This window comes from Antechinus flavipes, chromosome 3, assembly GCF_016432865.1.
Source record: "Antechinus flavipes isolate AdamAnt ecotype Samford, QLD, Australia chromosome 3, AdamAnt_v2, whole genome shotgun sequence".
In the NCBI taxonomy this organism is placed as follows: domain Eukaryota; kingdom Metazoa; phylum Chordata; class Mammalia; order Dasyuromorphia; family Dasyuridae; genus Antechinus; species Antechinus flavipes.
This window is the reverse complement of record NC_067400.1, coordinates 407,777,659-407,801,201: the sequence shown is the minus strand read 5'-3', so window position 1 is coordinate 407,801,201 and position 23,543 is coordinate 407,777,659.

Genomic DNA, 23,543 nt, shown 5'->3' with positions numbered 1-23,543 from the left:
GTATAAAGGTGGTTATACTGAAGGCGTTGAGGCCTTCTCAAGAAATATATATGAGAAGAGGATACCAAAATCAAACAAAAAAATTCAAAGACATCATTTTAAAATGGCCTACATGCCCACAGGTCATCTTGCTAAAACTAGTGGGAACATAATTTTTTTTGGACTAATAATTGGTAAAGATGGAAAAGGAGAAAACATAGATATTCTCAAGCAGTATTCTATAACCTTTTCCATCTTTATCTTAACACAATTCACAAAGAGGAGAACATTCATGATTTCTTTGTGCTTATTGATTATTGGTTTTATATATATATGTATTTATGTGTACATATATATATATATGTATGAAAGTATATATATATATATGTGAAACATGCTTCAGTAGAACCTTAAGGGCTGGTCCCTGCAAAGTCTTCTAATATGTATTTTAAAGTAATGTGGAATTGCTTGAAAGCAGTAAAATACATGACTGTTCAAAAATTCCTTTACCATGACTATCAAGTGAGACCAAAAATCAGGGAGATGTATTTGCTCAAAGTATTTGCTTCTCTTGTGGAAGATATAGCAGAGTCCTAATTGAGGAGGAATTCCCCATTGTTGATAAAGTTCTCAAAATGTTCAGAAGATATTATGCCATTTGCAACAAGTCCTATAAACTTTCATTGCCTCTCAAAGACCTCTATATTTACTTGGTCACTATCTATAGGAGAAAATTTGAATATATGAGACTAGACATGTATTTAAATAGGTATCCCATAAAGATGTTTCATTAGAATATATCTTTGACAAACACCACAACCAGCAACAATTATAACAATAGCAAAAGATTAGGTGATGCAGTAAGTAGAGCAGAAATTAGGAAGATTCCACTTTATGAATTCAATACTAACTTCAGACTTACTATTTGATACTGAGCAAGTCACTTAGTTCTGTTCACCTCAGTTTCTTCATCTGTATAATTAGCTGGAAAAGGAAATGACAAACTACTCTTGTATCTTTGCCAAGAAAATCCCAAAATGCCGTCATGAAGAATTGGGTGCCCCTGAAATGACTGAATAACAATGACAAAGGGGAAGTTGAACACATTCTTCAATTAATGATATCCCCTCAGTTTCAAATTCTTTGCTATCTCAAAAGAATTTGAAAATGTTTTTGCATATTCTTAGTATTTGTTTTGCCTAAGATTAATAATTTCTTCAATCTACTCTCCTTTTAATCTCTTCTTTTCCCTTCTCCTTTCTCCCTTTCCCCTTTTCTTTCTTTACTTTCCTATTGAGTGAAATGTATTTTTGCATCCAATTCTTGTGTATATTTTTCTCTTTTGACTAAGAGATCAATATCTAACTAAATAAATAAATGAAATAGAATATAGACAATGTTATTAATAATATATAGTTTTCTAAATCAATATATGACCCACAGGGATCTTTATGTAGGGTTTAGTGGCCCCTATTTCAATTTGATTTTGATAACACTTCTCTATTTCATTAAAGATCCATTTTCATCTAAAGGATTATACTCAGTTTTTCTGGGTAAATTAATCTTGGTTATTAGAGTATAACCTTTGCCTTCTCAAATATTTTATTCTAAACTCTCTACTTTATCATAGTGATGGTTGCTAAATCATGTGTAATCATTCCTGTCACTCCTTGGTACTTATATTTTTCTTTATGACTGTCATATTTTTAATTTGACCTAGAAGTTTGGGATTTTGGTTATAATGTCCTCTGGATTTTTTTTTTCATTTGAGGATTTCTTTTAAGAACTGGCCAATATTCAGGACAGTTGTGTGACTTCTTGAAATTTAATATCTAGGTTCTTTGGGGGGGGATGTCTTCTAGGGGTTATAATGATTTTTAAATTTCCTAGATTTTTTTCATGTCAATTGTTTTTGCTATATTTTACATTTTCTTCTTTTCCCTCTTTTCCTTTTTCTCCTGCTTCTTCTTGTCCCTCTTCTTCTTCTCTCTACTTCTTCCTCCTCCTCCTATTCCTTTTCCTCTTTCTCCTTCTTTTTCTGTCTTTTGACTATTTTAATTTTTCTTTCTGGCTCATTGAATGATTATCTTCTTTTTGGCCCACTCTAATTTTTAAGGCAAGGTTTTCAACTGATTGTGCCAAACTATTAATTCCCTTGCCAATTCGTCCTCCCAATATCTCTTGTTTCTTTTCCAATTTTTCCCCTCTAGCATTCTCCTTTCATTTATCAAGCTATTCTTTTTTTTAGCTAATTCAAAACTCTTAATTCATTTCTTCTAAGAATGCAAATTGAATTTGTGTCCAAATTGTATTCTTCTTTCAGGCTTTGTTCCTTGTATGTTTTGGAGTAATTTGATTTTTGGAAGGAGATGGATTTGTGTCTTGTTACTATTATAGTTTTGTTTTTTTTTTTTTTTTGAGGAAATTGAGGTTAAGTGATAGCTAGGTAGACAACTGTCTGAGATCAAATTTGAACTCAGGTCCTCCTTCAGGGCTGGTGCTGTATCCACTGCACCACCTAGCTGCCCCTATTATAGTTTTAAATGTTGGGATTTACTTGTTTTTTGTTTGTCCATATCCTTATTCAGATGTTATATTATAGCTCTCTACACATCTAAAGGGAGATAGCTAGACAACTCAGATTGGGGATCTGTAAGCTTTCAGTGCTCCCCAAGTGATTTGATCCAAAGCCAAATTTAAATTCCTGCCTCTCTGATTTAAATTTTGCCAGTCCTGATCTGAGTTTAGGTATGAAAACTAACTGCTACTATATTCTGGCATCAACAGCTAGACAAAATACTCTCCTGGTTTAGAGTCACAGCTTCCATTTTGTTTGGATTTTCTGTCCAGCTTGTTCTTCCTTGGGCTTCAGTCTAACTGGGTTGGAAGCAGGAACTGAGACTCTTCTTTGCTCCTGGAGGGTCCAAGCCACAAATTTACTGCTTGCTTCTTGGTTGGTATACTGCCAAGGTTCATGATTGCTCTTTAACCTGGAACACTGCCTAGCTATTCTAGGTCTATGACATGAAAGTACGAATTGAATGACAAAGCTGACAGTTGGCACCTATTCCTTCACCTTCCACAAGTTTAGATCCTTCATTGGGGGATTTGGAGCCTCTTCTTGCACAATCTTTCTCTGTTCTGGAAATAGTCTGTGCAATATACTTTCTCTATTTGTCTCCCTATACTGAATTAGGCTGGAAAAATGACTCATGGTGATTTTTTCCTGGATTTGATTTGGTACATCTTCTAGATCTGTCTGGAGTAGAGTCTAGATCTGTCTGGGGATAGGGGCAGAGCTTGCTGTTTCTTATACGCTGCCATTCTGCCTACTAATGCAAAAATAAAGTTAGCTGTATTTTGAGGGATATTTTATGGTTATCTTAATGAACCAAACTTCTCTCTAAAAGAAAGGCTTGTCTTTAAAAAAACTATTTCATATATGTATTTTTCAACATATTCTTTCCTCTTCTTTCTTTCAGAGAACTATGGTTTATAATAAAAAAGGTATGGAATGTTCAACAAAACCAACAAACATATGGGAAAAAGTGGAAATTATTTTCAGTGTTTCATATTCATAGTCCCTCACCCATGCAAAGAAGCAGTGGAAGTTGCCTCCCCATACCTTTTCTTTGGAGCCATGCTTTGTCAACATAATTTCATAACATTTAATTTTCATTATTTTGTTGTTCTAGAATTTTATATTGTAGTCTTTATTTAAAATACTTCCTGATTTTGCTTATTTCACCTTATATCAGTTCATATAGGTAAACTGTTCTTCTATGCCTTCAACATATTTGTCATTCATTTTAACATAGTGATTTGTTATTTAGTAATTTTTCAATTATATAAAACTCTTTGTAATCTTATTTGGGTTATAAATTTGTAACCCTATTTTCTTGGCAAGGATACTGGAGAGGTTTATCATTTTCTTCTCTAGCTCATTTTACAGTTGAGGAAACTGAGACAAATGTATCTCGATAGAGTGACTTGCTTGGGGTCATACAGCTAGCAATTGTTTGAGGTCAGATTTGAATTCAGGAAGAAGAATCTTTTTGATTCAAAGTCTGATATTTTATCCACTGTACCACCTAGCTGCCCATCTCTGGGCTTTACATCACCTGAGTTTCTGAGGAAATTTGTTTCACAGCTTTGATCATTTTTATATAGCATAGTCTCACCAAGTTCTTAGTCCAAAGCTACTTCTCACCTCCACTTCTATGGCTTGTATCCTAACACCTTAGTTTATTAATACTTCCCTGTTGTGATGACACAATATCTAGGAAACATCTCCATGGTTAGAGATTCTGCATCTGAAAACTTTATCATTTAAACCTAGGGCTGAAAAGACAAATGAAACAAGACCAAAACCCCAAATCCACTTTTTCAGGGTCAAAGTACCTACAGAGAGAAGAGAAAGGTAGCTTTTCCCAACTCAGTTTAGTGCATGGTGGTCATATACTTCAGATGAATGAATCTTCAACCCCTACTCAGACATGATTAAATACAGAGAAAGACAGTCTCTCAGATAATGTCAGATAGATGTAATTATACAACCGATTTCAAGCAATTCCAAGCAGGCAATAGAAAGTGAGGTTCCAATCCATTTGGAAATGGAACACAAAATATCTTCTTCCAGAAGCAAGTCCGTTATATTTCCCACATTTTTTTTTTCCATCTTAGTTGATCTGGGCGCATGCCTAACTCTGCTATAATTGTCAAATAGAGAGGTCCTAGCCAGTTTGTATTGGGTGATTATCAAATAGATTACTTCTAACATTTCCTTGACTAGTTTGCTACATTTATTAACTTTTCTAATTTTTTAAACCAATAACAAATTGTTTTGATGATTAATGTTTTGTTATATAGTTTAAAGTCTAGGAGTGATATAACCACTTCAATCATATCTTTAAAAATATTTTGCTCTGATATTCTAGATCTTTTGTTCTTTCAAATGAATTTTGTTATTTTATTTAGCTCTGCAAATTGTTTTTTTTGATAATTTGATTTATATAGCACCAAATCTATAAATTAAATCCTATTTTCATTTCTATTTTTTCCCTAGTATAATCATGAGTACTTATTATTCCTTCAATTAATTAATTTGGTTTTAAATTATTATTATTATTATTATTTGCTGAGGCAATTGGGGTTAAGAGATTTGCCAAGGGTCAAACAGCTAGGAAGCATTAAGTGTCTGAGACCAGATTTAAACTCAGGTCCTCCTAATTATAGGGCTGGTGCTCTTAGCTACTGCATCACCTAGTTGTCCCGGTTTTAAAAATTATTAAAGGAGCATTTTACAAGTATACTTATCTAAGTATTAAGAATTTTGAACTCCCAAATATTTAATTCACTTTGTAGTTATTTTGAATGGGACTTTGCTTTTTCTTAATACTTTCTGAATTTTGTTATTGCTATATAGAACTGCTATTGGTTTTTGTGGGCATATTTTACAGCCTGCAATTTTAATGGAGCTTTTGATTATCTCAGGTTCTTAACTAATTCTCTAGATTTTTCTATATTAGCCATCATGCCATCGGATTAAATGAATAATTTTGTTTTTACTTATCTTTATGTCTTTGACTTCTTTCTTTTGTCCTTTTTTTCTAGTTAACATTTTAAAAAATATATATCAAATAACTCTTGGGAAAAGGAATATTTCTGTTTTATTCCTGTATTTACTGTAAAATCTTCTAGGGTTTCTCTATTGGATACAAAAAATGCTTTTCGTTTTAGACAGAAAAACCTATACTTTTGTAATTTTTTTCAGAGGATAAATAGGTATTGTATTGTATTTTACCAAAGATTTTTTTTTCCACATCCATTGAAATAATTATATGATTTTAGGTGATTTTTTTTTTTTTTGCTGAGGCAATTGGGGTTAATGATTTGCCCAGTTAGGAAGTATTAAGTGTCTCAGATCAAATTTGAACTCAGGAACTCAGATCCTCCTGAGTTCATGGCTGGTACTTTATCCACTGTGCCACCTAGGTGCCCCTGAATTTGTGTGTGGGGGGGTTAAATATAAAGTTAATTATTTTTATAAAGTTGAACCATTCTTGCATCTCTATGATGAATAGAACATTATTACATATAGTGAATGACATTTCGCTCTTTTTGACCCAGCCCTCAAGCTGCCTACACTTTCTCTTTTAAGATTACCTCTTACCTATCTTGTATCATATGTATGTACGGATGCCTGCATATATTTCCCCTACTAGAATATAAGCTCAAGGTTCAAAATGTTTCATTTTAGTCTTTGTATCTCTAGCACATAGCACAATGAGTGCCATACACTAAATACTTAGTAAATGTTTGCTGAGTGATAAATTTAATATCTTCTTTCAGATATCATCACCACATGAAATATTCCTACTTCTTTCAATGGATCTTCTTAGCACGTCTCCAGTCTTATCAGCCAGGTTGTTTATATTGATTACTGTTTTGTGAGAATTGCTATAAAGGTTTTATTCATTTATCTTAATATCCTTCCTGATTTTGCTTATTTCACCTTATATCAGTTCATATAGGTAAACTGTTCTTCTATGCCTTCAACATATTTGTCATTCATTTTAACATAGTGATTTGTTATTTAGTAATTTTTCAATTATATAAGACTTTTTGTAATCTTATTTGGGTTATAAATTTGTAACCCTATTTTCTTGGCAAGGATACTGGAGAGGTTTATCATTTTCTTCTCTAGCTCATTTTACAGTTGAGGAAACTGAGACAAATGTATCTCGATAGAGTGACTTGCTTGGGGTCATACAGCTAGCAATTGTTTGAGGTCAGATTTGAATTCAGGAAGAAGAATCTTTTTGATTCAAAGTCTGATATTTTATCCACTGTACCACCTAGCTGCCCATCTCTGGGCTTTACATCACCTGAGTTTCTGAGGAAATTTGTTTCACAGCTTTGATCATTTTTATATAGCATAGTCTCACCAAGTTCTTAGTCCAAAGCTACTTCTCACCTCCACTTCTATGGCTTGTATCCTAACACCTTAGTTTATTAATACTTCCCTGTTGTGATGACACAATATCTAGGAAACATCTCCATGGTTAGAGATTCTGCATCTGAAAACTTTATCATTTAAACCTAGGGCTGAAAAGACAAATGAAACAAGACCAAAACCCCAAATCCACTTTTTCAGGGTCAAAGTACCTACAGAGAGAAGAGAAAGGTAGCTTTTCCCAACTCAGTTTAGTGCATGGTGGTCATATACTTCAGATGAATGAATCTTCAACCCCTACTCAGACATGATTAAATACAGAGAAAGACAGTCTCTCAGATAATGTCAGATAGATGTAATTATACAACCGATTTCAAGCAATTCCAAGCAGGCAATAGAAAGTGAGGTTCCAATCCATTTGGAAATGGAACACAAAATATCTTCTTCCAGAAGCAAGTCCGTTATATTTCCCACATTTTTTTTTTCCATCTTAGTTGATCTGGGCGCATGCCTAACTCTGCTATAATTGTCAAATAGAGAGGTCCTAGCCAGTTTGTATTGGGTGATTATCAAATAGATTACTTCTAACATTTCCTTGACTAGTTTGCTACATTTATTAACTTTTCTAATTTTTTAAACCAATAACAAATTGTTTTGATGATTAATGTTTTGTTATATAGTTTAAAGTCTAGGAGTGATATAACCACTTCAATCATATCTTTAAAAATATTTTGCTCTGATATTCTAGATCTTTTGTTCTTTCAAATGAATTTTGTTATTTTATTTAGCTCTGCAAATTGTTTTTTTTGATAATTTGATTTATATAGCACCAAATCTATAAATTAAATCCTATTTTCATTTCTATTTTTTCCCTAGTATAATCATGAGTACTTATTATTCCTTCAATTAATTAATTTGGTTTTAAATTATTATTATTATTATTATTTGCTGAGGCAATTGGGGTTAAGAGATTTGCCAAGGGTCAAACAGCTAGGAAGCATTAAGTGTCTGAGACCAGATTTAAACTCAGGTCCTCCTAATTATAGGGCTGGTGCTCTTAGCTACTGCATCACCTAGTTGTCCCGGTTTTAAAAATTATTAAAGGAGCATTTTACAAGTATACTTATCTAAGTATTAAGAATTTTGAACTCCCAAATATTTAATTCACTTTGTAGTTATTTTGAATGGGACTTTGCTTTTTCTTAATACTTTCTGAATTTTGTTATTGCTATATAGAACTGCTATTGGTTTTTGTGGGCATATTTTACAGCCTGCAATTTTAATGGAGCTTTTGATTATCTCAGGTTCTTAACTAATTCTCTAGATTTTTCTATATTAGCCATCATGCCATCGGATTAAATGAATAATTTTGTTTTTACTTATCTTTATGTCTTTGACTTCTTTCTTTTGTCCTTTTTTTCTAGTTAACATTTTAAAAAATATATATCAAATAACTCTTGGGAAAAGGAATATTTCTGTTTTATTCCTGTATTTACTGTAAAATCTTCTAGGGTTTCTCTATTGGATACAAAAAATGCTTTTCGTTTTAGACAGAAAAACCTATACTTTTGTAATTTTTTTCAGAGGATAAATAGGTATTGTATTGTATTTTACCAAAGATTTTTTTTCCACATCCATTGAAATAATTATATGATTTTAGGTGATTTTTTTTTTTTGCTGAGGCAATTGGGGTTAATGATTTGCCCAGTTAGGAAGTATTAAGTGTCTCAGATCAAATTTGAACTCAGGAACTCAGATCCTCCTGAGTTCATGGCTGGTACTTTATCCACTGTGCCACCTAGGTGCCCCTGAATTTGTGTGTGTGGGGGTTAAATATAAAGTTAATTATTTTTATAAAGTTGAACCATTCTTGCATCTCTATGATGAATAGAACATTATTACATATAGTGAATGACATTTCGCTCTTTTTGACCCAGCCCTCAAGCTGCCTACACTTTCTCTTTTAAGATTACCTCTTACCTATCTTGTATCATATGTATGTACGGATGCCTGCATATATTTCCCCTACTAGAATATAAGCTCAAGGTTCAAAATGTTTCATTTTAGTCTTTGTATCTCTAGCACATAGCACAATGAGTGCCATACACTAAATACTTAGTAAATGTTTGCTGAGTGATAAATTTAATATCTTCTTTCAGATATCATCACCACATGAAATATTCCTACTTCTTTCAATGGATCTTCTTAGCACGTCTCCAGTCTTATCAGCCAGGTTGTTTATATTGATTACTGTTTTGTGAGAATTGCTATAAAGGTTTTATTCATTTATCTTAATATCCTTCATGCTACAGATACTTTAATTTTTCTTTAAGAAGGAATGAAGATTAGCTATCATCTTCTTTGTGTTAGAACTTTGTAGTACATTTTATATTAATGCATTTCATTGACTGGTTTGATTAATCTACAAGATCATTTTAATACCTTAAATATATGCCCATATTATGCCAAATCAAATGTATTGTAATTAAATCATTTGTTCAAGATTTGTAAAGATTATCATCTTTGTTTTATTCCTTTTTCTACCCATTAGCAGTGCTGAAAGTAATGTGATAAATCTCTAGATTCTTCACAATAAAAGTACTTTATTTATCTGGTAAGCTCTACTATAATTGCTGGACTTGAGATTAAAATGCATTAAATTTCAAAAGCTTACATTTTTGCATACTTAATATTTATCATTATTGATTTGAGATTTTTAACATTTATTATGTTGTATCTGTATTTTTAAATATTTTAAATATTAAAAATAGAGTAAGCAAGTAATTTTAGTAAGTAAATATATTTTCTGCATGTGAAAAGTAAAAGTTTTGTCTTTTCTTGGATCTTATATAGTTTTGTGTCTATCTTTCTTTTCATTTTGATCCTTTCTAATGTAGTGAAATTAGATATACTCAACTAGTCTATAGAATTTTTAAGGATCCAGTCATATAAACCAGGAAGCACATCTTACCAGTTCTACATAAAGCCCATTTTCCAGTATCCATCTTGGTTCATTCCCTCTATGCCTCTTTCCTGGGCCATTATATTTATCTCTTACTCCACTCATTCTAATGCAAGTTTTACAATCTCACTAGATTAATTTTCCTAATTCACAGATCTCTTGCTCAAAAGTTATCTATTATTCTCCACTAATTCTTGTGGAATACAAACTCTTTAGGCTCACTAAAAGACCAAAGCTCCAACCTTTGCACCCTCATTCCAAACTACTATCCTTCATGCACTCTATGTTCTAGCCAAATTGTATTGCTTACTTTTCCCCATTCTTGCCTGCTATAACCTGCCTTTTCTCTTTTGCTCAAGATATTACCTAGCCCTGGATATCACCCAATACTTTTTACCTGTTGGAAATATATATATATATATATATGTCATGTCCTAAGCGCATTCCATATGGTGTCACCTCAATGAAGATACTAGCAGCTAGAAACTGTCTCTACCTTTTCCAGTATTCCATGCTACTGAACTAAATACTTTGTCGACTCAAAATCATATTTTTGTCTGCACATCACATCTTCTCTTTCTATATTGTAACCTTCTACAAGAGATAGACTGTCATTTTTACATTTGAATTTGATTTTTATCTTGGCACAGTGCTTGCCCATAGTAGATAACTAATAAATGTTACTTGAATTGGTATAGATTTTAGCAGGCCTTAATACTGTCCCACCTTCCAAACAAAGAAAAATAAAATTGCCTCCTATATTACAGCTGACTGAATTTATCTGATTTACAGGATACTTAATGGATTTTAAAAAAAAAATCCTTACAAACTAAAATAGACCATATCAACTAGAGTTTCTAGATAAATTTGCTTAATTTTTTTTAGAGTTCTGAGGACATGCATAAAAGCTGTGAATGCTATGACTCCTTAGAGTTGGAAAGTGGTGACAACAATGGCATCTCTCTAATCTAATATAGCATGGAGAGGATTTTTCTTAACTGTCTTTTAACTTCTGGATTATTGAGAATGGTTGATTTCATGACCTTTGATAGGAATAGTTTCTCTAGTGGTTACTCTAATTGTGACCCAAGCTAATTAACTCTATGACCATGTGTCTTCAGTCTACTGACATAACTTAAATGTGGCCTAATCACCTAACCAAGTCAGCAATAGAAACGCCAGAGAAGTGTCACCCTCTAAATATATGAATATAATATTCTTTTTAACCGCCAGATAAAGGCAGCTATTTCTTTCCTTGATCGGCTTAACTACAAAAGAATCAAGTTGATGTTGAAGAAAACACTGTATGATGGTATGTTCTATGATTCACAATGAAGGGTATTTTTTTTAAACCATCACATTTTGAGAAAGCTCCTTTTAGTGTCTCAGCATGCAGGACAACAAATCATCTCAAATGATACTTAATCTTTAGAAAGTATTTACAACAAGCCAATGCCCTCTAGAATAAAAGAGAGCATTTAATGTGACAGACCATGATGTAGGAGAAGTCATATAAAGGGAAAACACAGCTTGAATTGCAGTATTACTGGGTGACTTACACCTCCCTGCTGAAGGCAGCAGACTTGCAGTTACTGAACTGCTAATCTGTTCTACTGTTTTTTAATCAGATGTTGGCATTATCTGCCACTAATTGCTTTTTCATTTCCACTTGTAATTATTCCATTGCATGTTTGTAGTGAGAAGCTGAAAATGAGGCAGATCACTGAGAAAGAATTAATTGTTAATGAATAATCATCAGGAGGAAGCCAATTTCATTATCTTCAAAGAGGTAGCCAGAGATTAACCGCTAACAGTAGTTCTTCTACTTTCTGTGCATGACTGTAAAGTAATCACAAATAATCACACCCTCCAACTTCATCAATTATTTTCTATTATGTGGATTGATACCCATTTTTGTCTTTGTTGTTTAATGATAATGGTGGGGCTCGTGCTGGGGAGTGCTAATTGGAAGGTGTTACATTCAGTGGGCTCAAGGCCTAATTATTAGAGCATCTTCTTCATTAGCACATGATCATACAAGGGTTGCATGATGGGAGTTAGCAATTTTTTTTCAAGCATAGGAAAATCATGTAGTCACATTTCTCATGCCTGTAGGCCCAACAGCCTTCAGAAAATCAGCCTCTATATCTTTATTTTATGTTCTGCTTATATAATTGCTTCTTATAAACAGGGCAGGATGATCAAAATATGAGAGAATCAGATTTTTCTTTTGTTATTGTTATTGTCATTAATCTGATATTGGTTTCCTGTCAGTCTTCAAAACAAAAGGTTTGTTTGGAGGCCATTAATCATTTTGTGTATTTTAAATTTTTCTCTTTTTCTGTCCTTTTCCAATTTTCCCTTTTCCCTTAAATTTAACATGGTTTCCTCTGGAGTCATGATGACTTACTGCCATCTAAGTTGGGAAGTCCAAATGTTACCTGAATAATCAGACAATATTACTTTCAAACAGTGTTACTACTCTGATAAAGGCATAAAATAATAATTCTTCATATCTGCATAACATAGCATTGTTTTAAGAATCTCTCTCCTCCTCACACCCTGATTTTGTTCTCCCAAATATGGTAAGGAATAAGAATGTACTACACTAACATGCAATAAATTGACATCAAAACTATATTTATTCATATTTCCTTCTTGAACAATCATAAAGATCTTTCTATAGCTTTGATATCACTTTTTCTGGACTTTCACATTACAGAGTATATCTATCTTTGTCTTAGTTTCTAACATAAGATGTAGGAAAGTATACATCACTATATCTAAATGGTGGGTCCAGGATTGTCTTACCGTTTTAGAGATTCATCTTCAGGTGTTTCTATTAAAAGGTGCATAACATAATGTCAACAACTTAATAAGCATTTATTAACTACTATATAGCAGGCATTAAGCTAAGCACTGGGGATACAAAGAAAAGCAAAAAAAGAAAGATGATTCAGTTCTTTTTAATGAGGGAAGAGAATTTTAATGGAGTAAAGCAATGTACACAAGGAAGCTGAATGTAGAGTATGGCTGTGGATGTACCCACACAAGGATGTGGTAAAGAAAAAAGCCCAGAGAATCACGAAAAGGTATCAGAGAGGAATGAAAATATAAATGTGATTGCTTTGAAAGTCCTTTCTTGAAATGAAGGTTTGGGGAAAAAAATAAGCAATCAAAGGAAGGGGATATATGATCAGAGGGATTTTTCAGAATGAGAAGATCACAGGAGAAGGGTTTATGAGAATGTGAACTCTGTTGGAACATGGCAGTGATGCCAGTTTCCAGGATAAGAAAACTTATCATTATAAATTGTACCACTATCATGAAAAGGAGTGCCTACTATTTACAAAAAGATATTTACAGTGTTACTATACCATAAATAGTAAGGGGGTTGAAAAGCTGGTCAGAAGGAGGCCTCTACTAGCACTGAAGAAGGACTCTGTTGCTTTAGCACGGTAGTACTTATAGCTATAGTGCAGTGGGGACCCTCTTCATAGTTCCAGGGTAGAAAAGAGTGCTTATAATTGGATCCTTAGAAGAATCTCTGAAAATAGTTGCACAAAACTCTTGAGGCTTGAGGCATTACACCTTCTACCCCGGAAATAAAGTCCTACTTTAATAAAAAGTTAAAATATGGGAATAGGTTAGGAAAAAGAGAAAAGAACTGAAAAGTTTTCTGACCATAGAAAGTTACCATGGTGACAAGGAAGATCAAAATACACACTCAAAAGAAGATAAAATCAAATCTCCTATATCCAAGAAAAATGAGAATTGGTCTCAGGCTATGGAAGAGCTCAAAAGAAATTTTGAAAATCAAGTAAGAGAGGGAAAGAGGAAAAATTGAGAAAAAAAGTGAGTGATGTAAAAGGAAGTACAAAATTCTAATGAAGAGAAGAATGCTTTAAAAAGCAAAATTGGCAAAATGGGAAAAGAACTACAAAAATATTGAGCAACATAGTTCCTTAAAAATTATAATTGAGCAAATGGAAGATAATGACTTCACGAGAAATCAAGAAACAATAAAAACAAAACCAAAAGAATGAAAATAATAGAAAACAATGTAAATGTCACTACATAGAGATACATGAGGACTCTTTAGGCAACCAACCATAGAGAAGTATGTTTAGGCCTAAAAATATAATGCTCAAATATCTCAGTGGATCCATGGTCTCAAGTATGTGGCTATCTCACCTATTAATACAGACAAAACTCATGCATGCCTACCCATTATGTACCATTATTCTTTTTCATGTCCTATCAAAAATTCCCCACACAGAATCCATTGAACATTCTAGGAGACATTTTCAAGTTTTTATTATATAAAGATCCCATTGGAAAACATGGACTTTGCATTTGTTATCCCCTGTTCTCAGCATGTGCCCAGCCCTTCTCCTCTAGGTTTTATTTCATTAATGATGTCCATACTCCTCCTTGTGATGTTTTATTTGTAATGTGTTACATCTTGCTGGTGCCATATGTGGTTACTTTGATGCCTCATTGTGGCATAGGTAGCAAAGAAGCAGAAACAAATCCCAAATCCCACTGACTAGGAAATGGTTAAACAATTATAACACAGGAATGCAATAGAATATTCAATGAAGTAACAAATATAATGAATAAAAAAGATGCATGAAAAGATTTACATGGACTAATACAAAATGAAATAAGCAGAACCAAGAAGCCACAGACATAATGATTACAACCATGTAAATTGGCAAGAACAACCACAAAACAATTAAAAATAAATGTCAAAAAATTACAAAGAATAAATATAGTCCTAAAGAAAAGAAAAGAGAAGTAACCTTCCTCCACTCTTTGCAGAGATGAAGATCCATAGTATAGAACAATGCTTTTGTTTTTGTTTTTTTATTTTTTTAAACCAATTAACTGATTTTGCTCATATCTTTAATTAACCCTGCTTTTCATGATCAGCCAATTAAATGTAGACATGCTTATCACCTGTTTGTTGGCTGGCCAGATGATCGTGAATTCTTTAGCTATGACAACTCCTGAAATGCTGAAAAACACAAAATTACTCTTGGTTCTGAGTAGCTCTCTTTTAACTCTACAGTGATTATGGTAAAGTAGAAAACAGGAATCATAAACAAAAAAACAATAATAATTTTGTCATATTTATAAAGAAATTTAAAAATCTAAATATTGCAATGTAGGATAGGAGACATTTCAATCTGGTGACAGTAAAAGAAATCTAAATGGAAATGAAATGAAGATGTCTCTTTTCCTGACTCTTTCAAGATTGTTTTGAGACTAGAGGTCAGCTGTGGGAACTTTAAGCATGAAGGATAGCCTCTAGAGTTGAGATTGGCACTCCTTCCCCACTTTGTCCCCATCTGGAACTCCATTTCGACATTGTCAAGGCAAGAACATTTTGAAGTATTTTATTCTGTATTGGGCTGGGGCAATCAAAAAAAAAAGTTTGTTGCTTTGTTTTTTCCTCTAAGGAAGGGCTTGTGGTACTTCAGGAGTTAAGTAAATCTAGCATTTAATGGAATCAAGCAAGGTATCATAGGGAATATTTCTCCAGAGTGACACCAATGTGGACCTGTAAGAAGCAATGCCTTGCAAGAACCCTGCTGAAGCTATATACATATCTTAGGAAATGTGTCAATTATTTTTCATGAGCCTTAAGATGAGTTTTATTCATTTTCTTTGACTTAAGAGATAAAATTTTTGCTCTTTGAATTATATGAAGTGTGTGATTGCAATGGGAGTTGGCAACAGTACCCTGGTTGGTGTGATATAATAATTTCTGAGATTTCAGGGTAGGGTTAATGAGTCAGAAAAGAAAACCCTTCTTGTCCTCCCTCTGTATCTCCCACTCATGTATTCAGATCCTTATTTTATGTCATGCGAGAAGTTTTTAACCTTTGTATGGTTCTTTAAAGATTTGCAAAACACTTCCCTACCAAAACTGTAAAGTATAAAGCATAAATATTATCAAATTACTACTTGACAAAATTGAACACTAAGGGGAAAAGGGTCAAAGTGACCTGTCCTATGGTGATAAATTTAAAAATCAGAATTGGGATTCAAACTCCTGATTCTAAGAGCAGGATTATACTGGGTTACTGTACTCTGAATCAGCAGTAGCTTCTATGTAGACATTTTCATGAGTCATTCCAAATAAATCATTTCTTTTCCCTGATCCTTTCTCTTGCTCATCCTTGTTGTCAACACGTATTTAAACAAGAAAAAAGAAGAATCACCTTCCTAGTAAAGAGAAGTAAACATGACATAATTGAAATAGGAATGGCTTTGGGCTCAGAAGGTTTGGACTTAGATTCTGACTTTGCTACACACTGTAAGCAATCTTGTTCAAATTAGATTTATGACCTTTGATTTCTTCATTTCAAAAATAGTGCAAATAAACCTTTTCCTATCTATTATTATTTGCGTGTACTCATCCAAAGGATAGCAGGGCTGGCATAGAAACAATCAGTAAGATTTGGATATTGACTCTCTTAAATTGGGCTTAAACTGTGATTCACAGTTCCATATATGGGGTCTTGTAATTGAACATAGAGGTTGTAAAATAACAATATACCTATATTCCCAGAGTCCCAAATTATTGGATGAAAAAAAGATCATAAGTAGAAATAGTATAAGAAGTCCTACCAAAGATGACCAGAAGTTAACTATGACATTTGGGGTAATAGTCTTGACTAGTCACACCTGCCAGATATAAGCCAGTGTGAAGAATGAGAAGAAGATACATTTCTTCCCTGCATGTTGTTCCTTAGCACAGAGGGAAGAATGCACTTTATCTTCTTTTAATAAATGTCTTAACATGATTGAGTATAACAATAATGACAACGAAGATGCTTCATATTTCTTTGATGCAAAGTTAATTTTTCAAAATATTTTCATATATATTAATTCACCACAATAATAGTTTTATTCAGAGCCATTAATAGCAATCAGGTATTTGGGCTTTGGAGGAGATGAGGGAAAGAGCAACAGGGAATTCTTTCTGTGCTCCCTGAGTTTCACTTTGTGATGCCTGAATCCCTCCAAGACCAGGCCTCTCTGGATGAAGGAAGATACCTTCCTAATGTGATTGTATTCATGGAGGGTCTGTCTTTTACATAACTCTCCTTCCCAACTGATTTTACTCCAGGCACAGTTTCAACTTGTCCTACCTACTTTCAGCCTTGGTAATATTCCCAGTGAGATGATGTGTCAATGAAGAACAAAAAGATTCCTAAAAGGAAACACTTGGTACTGGTTTAAAAATAATTATACTTTAAACATAAATATTGCTGGCTTTGAGAAATATATAACTCTTCATGAGTTTACAGCACTAAACTTGAAGATGAAAGTCATTCATTTCATTGCTTTTTAACATATTGTAGGTCAGGGTGGTTTATGATTAGAAGAAAGGTGAATAAATCTTGGCACAATTAAAGAAATTGCTGTAGAACTGTTTCTGTCTGCAGCCCAGACTTTGGGAGCATTAATTCTGACAGTCACCTCCAGCCACTATGCACAACTTGCTCTTACAAATGGGATCTTATTAACACTTAATAAATTTTCTGTACTGTATGCAGGAGATATGAGCTAATTACACACCACTGAGTTCACATCCTATTCCTCTCCGTGGGAAGAATCGGGCTGTGAATCAAGTGGAACGGGAGGCAGTGCTTCCCAGGAACTCTGCCATCAACAAAACCCCTCAAAGCAAGTGAAAGACAATCCTCCAAGCGATGCTAATGTTCCCATTTTGTCATGTGATATCAATTTCAATAGTTTATGTCTCATCAGAGAGGAGTGATTCTATAACATGCTCCCTCCTGGTGCAAGATGGCAGCTAGTAAAATATAAATCACAATAGACAATTGCCAGAGGTAGAGCCAATTCTTTTCATTAAAAACACCAGCATGTTAATTTCTGGGTTTGGATGCCACTTTTTATGCTGTGAAATGAGTATATATGTTATAATGGGTGTCAACTAGTACTTCGATATATACTTTAAACCCCGTATGTTTTACATTTAGAACAAGGTGACTTTCATCATCTTTCTTTCCTTCTTTGTGCTTATTTTTGGCATGGATTCTGGCAATCTATTAAATAAATATTAATCCCTAGTTGTCATCAAAATAGGCTTTGCCATATTACGACTTTAAATATCTTCATTAATTGCTTAACTACATTTTTTCAAAGTCCCTAAGGGATCCTTTGATGCTAGTCCTTCTAATGTGTTACCGAGTGATTCATGACTTCAACCTGCTTAATACAGAAAGTGTTTTTAGCTGGAAATTTTTGCAGATACTTTTGCCAGGAAAAAAAGCAATTTTTTTGACTTTAAAGTTCTAAAGCTATAAAAGTTGGTTAAAAGCTTCCACTTGTGCTAAGTTAGAATAAATATGCTTCCATTTTTGTGTTGATTATCTAAAATTAACTAATATGTTCAAGGAAATCAATTCAATTAGACAACTATATAAAAATGACGGCAAAGATCCCATCCACATTCCATGGAAGACAAGCACTATGAGAAAGAAAGTTATGCTATTGTTAATTTTGTATTCATTCTCAGTAGATTGCATAGAAAAGTTTTGTTTTATTTTACAGGAAAGTTAGAAAAAAGAAGAGAAATAAGGACAAATGATAATAGTAATTAGGTTTAATAACATTAGTAAACATTTATATATAACAAAGCTTCTTAAATCCCACATGAGGTTATGTAACTAATTATGGGGGTCATGAAATTATCATATATTATCAGTAAATATTTGATTTACATGCCTATTTTATATAGATATATACCTGGTGTCTTGTAAATATTTCTCAGGCCAAATGGGATTGTGAGTAGAAAAAGTTTGAGAAGCCTTGATTGATATATAGATAGCACTTTGAAGTTTACAAAGTGCTTCACAAATATTATCTCATTTGATCTTCACAACAAACTTGAAAACTAAGACTGTTATTATCCTATTTCACAAATGAAGCAATGGAAACTGAGAGAGACTGGGTTGGACACAGCCAGTAAGCATTTAAGACAGAGTTTGAATAAAGAATTTATAATTCTAAGTTCTTTATCCAATGTACCAATTAGATGTCTTGGGAGAAACCAATATGTAAGGGATGAAAGGAATAGTAAAAGATATAAAGAAAAATAGAGCACAAGAAACATGACAATCATGCAGTATTATGAACTCTTAGGAAAATGAGAAGACAAAGAAGGAAAAAACAATTTTGTCAAAAGTTGAGAAAGATCAAGGTATGAAAGACAGATTGGGATTGAGTGATAAAGAAGTCTTTAGTAACTCTAGATAAAGTGATTTTGACAGAATTGTGTGCAAATATGAGTAGAAACATTTAAAGAGTGGCTTGGTGGTAAGGAAGTAGAGAAAGTCACTGTTCTTTCTAGGAGGTCTATTAGAAGAAAGTAAAGGGATGGGACAACAGAATGAAGAGAACATAGCATAAATGGACAGACATCTCTTAATTTTGTTTCTGTTTGGTTTTGTCTAGGGGAAACTTGAGAATGTTTAAAGTTTCAGAGTAAAGAGTCAGTAGAGAGGGAAAGAGTCTAAATGGAAGAGAAATAAGATATTATTGAATGTATGAGGTGTCAGAGAAGATCCAAAGAGTTGGGCTTGAGAGCAAAAGAGGTAGATCACTAAACTCTCTGAGATATTAGACATAAGAATAAAGAGTAAATATACAAGGAAAGTATTATCCAGTCCAAAAAAGACTAAAAAGGAAACTCTCCTGTCCCAAAAGATAGAAAGTAAGGAAGAAAACATGAAAGAAGCTCTTATTTGTGTAGGTTCAATGAAGGTAAAAACCAAGTACAATTTAAAGTTTGCATCATGAATTCCAACATGCTTTAAAGTTTTCAAAGAGCTATATATTTATGTCATTTCATCGAATCTCTTCATCTTTGTGAGGCTGGTATTCTAGTAATGATTATCCCCATTTTACAGATAAGTAAACTAATGCTCAAGGACAAATGACAAAAGTGTCTGCCTTTCTTGCCTTAATTTCCTTTCCTTTCATTCATTCTTAATTCTCTGCAGTATGCATCCTATCTTCATCAGCCAATGGAAAATTCTCTTTCCAAAGTTAGCAGTCTCTCTTAATTTAAAACCCTGTTGGACTTTATTCAAACCTCATTTTTTTCTCGAACTCTGAAACATTCTGTCATTTGCTGATTGTTCTCACTCACCTTTGTGGATCATTATTGAATCCATCTTCTTAACTATAGTTATTTTCCAACATTCTTTTCCAGTCCATTGTTTCTCTTTATTCTGTCTTGGTGACCATATCAACTCCACTGGGTTTGATGAATAACATTATGAAGATTATGCTCAAATTTATACATCTAGCCTTAGGCTTTCTCCTCAATCATAGTTTCACATCAACAACTGCCTATTGTTATAATACTTCACAGATATTATGGGTTTAAATCCAGACCATCTCAATAAATCAAATATCTCAATAAAGAAAGTCACATGAATTTCTTGGTTTCCCAGTACATATAAAAGTTATGGTTTATACTATCATTTTATCTATTAAGTGGGCAATAGTATTATGTCAAAAAAGAAATATACACACCTTAATTAAAAATGTTGTTTCTTAAAAATATTAAACATCATCTGACTCATCAGAGAGTCATAATCTTTTTTCTGGGAGGTGTGGGTGAGTCTTGTCTTGATATTCATGGCTACTGACTAATCAGGGTAGTGGTTACTGAGGATTGAAGCACTTATGGCAATTTCAAACAATGAAATTTAATGCCTTAATTCACTCTTTTTTCATCTAAATATTTAGAAGCTATTATAAGATTATTAATTTGCCTGATTTAAATATTGTTATGTATTAGGGAATAGGGAAGCCTGAGTAGAGAGATAGAGATGGGAAACAGCCATTTTTGAACAGAACACATACAACATGCCCATTCTATATGGGCATGGTTCATGGCACCTCAAACATTTTCAATAGTAACATCAAAGATCACCAATCACAGATTACCATGATGGATATAATAATAATGAAAAAAGTTAAAATATTGAGAGAATTACCAAAATGTAATACAGAGCTATGATATGAGCACATTAGAAAATGGCACAAATAGATTTATTTGAAGCAAGATTGACAAAAACTTTCAATTTGTAAAAAATCACAATATTTGCAAAATGCAAAAAACACAATTCAATAAGATGCATGCCTGTATTTCCACATATGTTTCATAGATATATCAAACTAAACAGGTTTAATACAGACAGAATTATTCTACTTTTCTCATCACCATTACCCATCCAGTTCCTTTTTCTAACTTCTCTTTATGTAATTCTTTTGAAAATCAACAGAGTATCAATCAATTCTGTTAATTTGTGCTAATTTTGACCTAACAATCAATATCAAGAAAACAGGGTTTTCAGCCACCACCATCATGCCATCAATTCATGGAATCATTGGTTACAGCAAATGTTGAAATTTTGAATGCTATGAATGAATTCACTTACTTCAGGAGAATACTGATTTTTTTACCTTGTGAATAATGCAGATTATTCAAAAGTCAAGCATTAAACAGAGGACTTTGTCAGTGGGGGAAAAAAAGAAATGAGGATAAAAACAAATCTGGAAAGACATCAGTGAGAGAAAATGCCTAATTCTTGTACATATATTTGAGTGACAAAACTGGTCAATAATTTGAAGAACATATTTAGGAGGTTGCTTATATTGCATAACATGTCCTTCAGTGTCACTATTGGGATTTTTGCAGCTGTAACATTTTAGTAATGATTAATACATATGGGCAGCATTCTTTGAACTTTATTTTTTACAAATATAGAGAGTATTGCCACCTTTCTAATCACCCAGATTTGAAACCTTGAAGTCATTCTTACTATCTCACATTCAACATAGCTCAATAGCTTCTAAATCTTGTCCATCATATCTTCACAAGATTTTCTATATCTGTTCCCTTCTCTCCATTTACATGTCCATGCATCTAGTTTTGGCCTTCACTATTTCTACAAAGTGACTACATTGAAGTAACCTCTGGAGACTGATCACGGTAAAATTAAGCAGTGAGATTTATTCTCAGAATTTGGTATATGATGTCCATCAAACATTGCTTGTTGAAAAAATTGGTATTCTTACGAGTGAGGCATAGCAGAAAAAAGGAAAGCTGGAATATCATCTAAAAAGACAATAATATAGAAATTGGGAGAGGGGGGAAGGACCCTTAGAACTAATATTTTTAATGGTTTTAACGTCATGATAGATCAAAGATGAATTTTTAAAAAGAATAAGAAGATTGCTTATCATCCATAAAATGAAAGTCAGAATAGAACAAAAAGGAAAAGAATCAAGGATGACAATGAGAATAATGTGGGAAGTCGTATAATACCACACAGAAAGAGTACTGGTTCTGGAGTTGAAATAATCTCACCTCTCTTGCCTACTACTTCTGTGGCTCAATCACAGCCTCTCTGGGTCTCACTTTCTTTAATTGTGAAATAGAAAAGTTGTACTTGGTCTCTGAGAGTTGCCTTATTATTAAAATAATGATGAGAAAGTTAGGTATAAAATTTTTTAATAAATCTTTTATATTTTTTTCTCTGTTGTTTTTCTGGTTTCATTCTTATATGAACTTGAAATGACTTTGCTTAATTGTTTGGCTCAACATACTTTCTTTAACTGTTAAATGTAATGCTCTCTCTAAAATGTAATGTTCTCTGTTGAGGTTTTCTTGAGGTCTCTGGAGGCAGCCTTTCTTTCAGTTCAGTAATCACCTCAAGTACAGCCAGGTGTTAAAGTCCAAATCCTTTATTATCTCTTTCAAAGTCTTATCTTCTTCACTTGGGGCTTGGCTAGTTTTCTGGAGGCCTTCTGGAGTTTTGGTTTCAGTGGAGAAGCAAAGGAAGAGAGTCTGCCACCAAGGTGGTGTGAGATGGGATGAATCTGTCTGAGTCCAAGGGTTTGTGATCCAGCCTCCAGCCTTCTGTTCATTTGTCTCTGAATCTCTGAATCTCCCTGGCTGAGGCTTCTAGCTCATATGCTACACACTTTCACAAACCAATCATCATAGCACTAGGAAACCGTTATTTGTTGTAGGATTAAATCAATGCTAAACTAGATTTAACCATTGTCTCCTCATTTCCACTTAGTACCTTGTTTCAAGCTCTGGCCTATAACATCTCCTTGTAGGATTAAATCAATCATACTGAACCATGCTAAATTAGATAACTATGTCTCTATCAATTCCACTGACTTAGTACCTTGTAAGTATACTTTGTTTCAAGTTCAGAGTTCTGGCCCATAACAGTTAAAACTCCTTATTTCTTGCTAATTTTTGAGGTCATGCTGTTAATAAGGTAACATTGTCCTTCTTTGAAAAATTTTACAAATAAGTATATACTTAAATTGATGTTAAGTTCTACTGCCATGCCTTTCCACTTTGGCAAGTAACTCAAATGTTTACTGCCTAACGTACTGCCTAATTCTTTTTTCAAGTTAAAGATTGATTCTTTGTGTGTGTCTGCCTATGTGTATGTTTCAAAATTAATTTTTCAATGTTGTTGGTCTCATAATTATACCATATGATTTTTGTTATTTAAACTTTTGAATAAAAAGACTACAAATAGTGACAATGTCTTCTCTTTTATCCCCTTC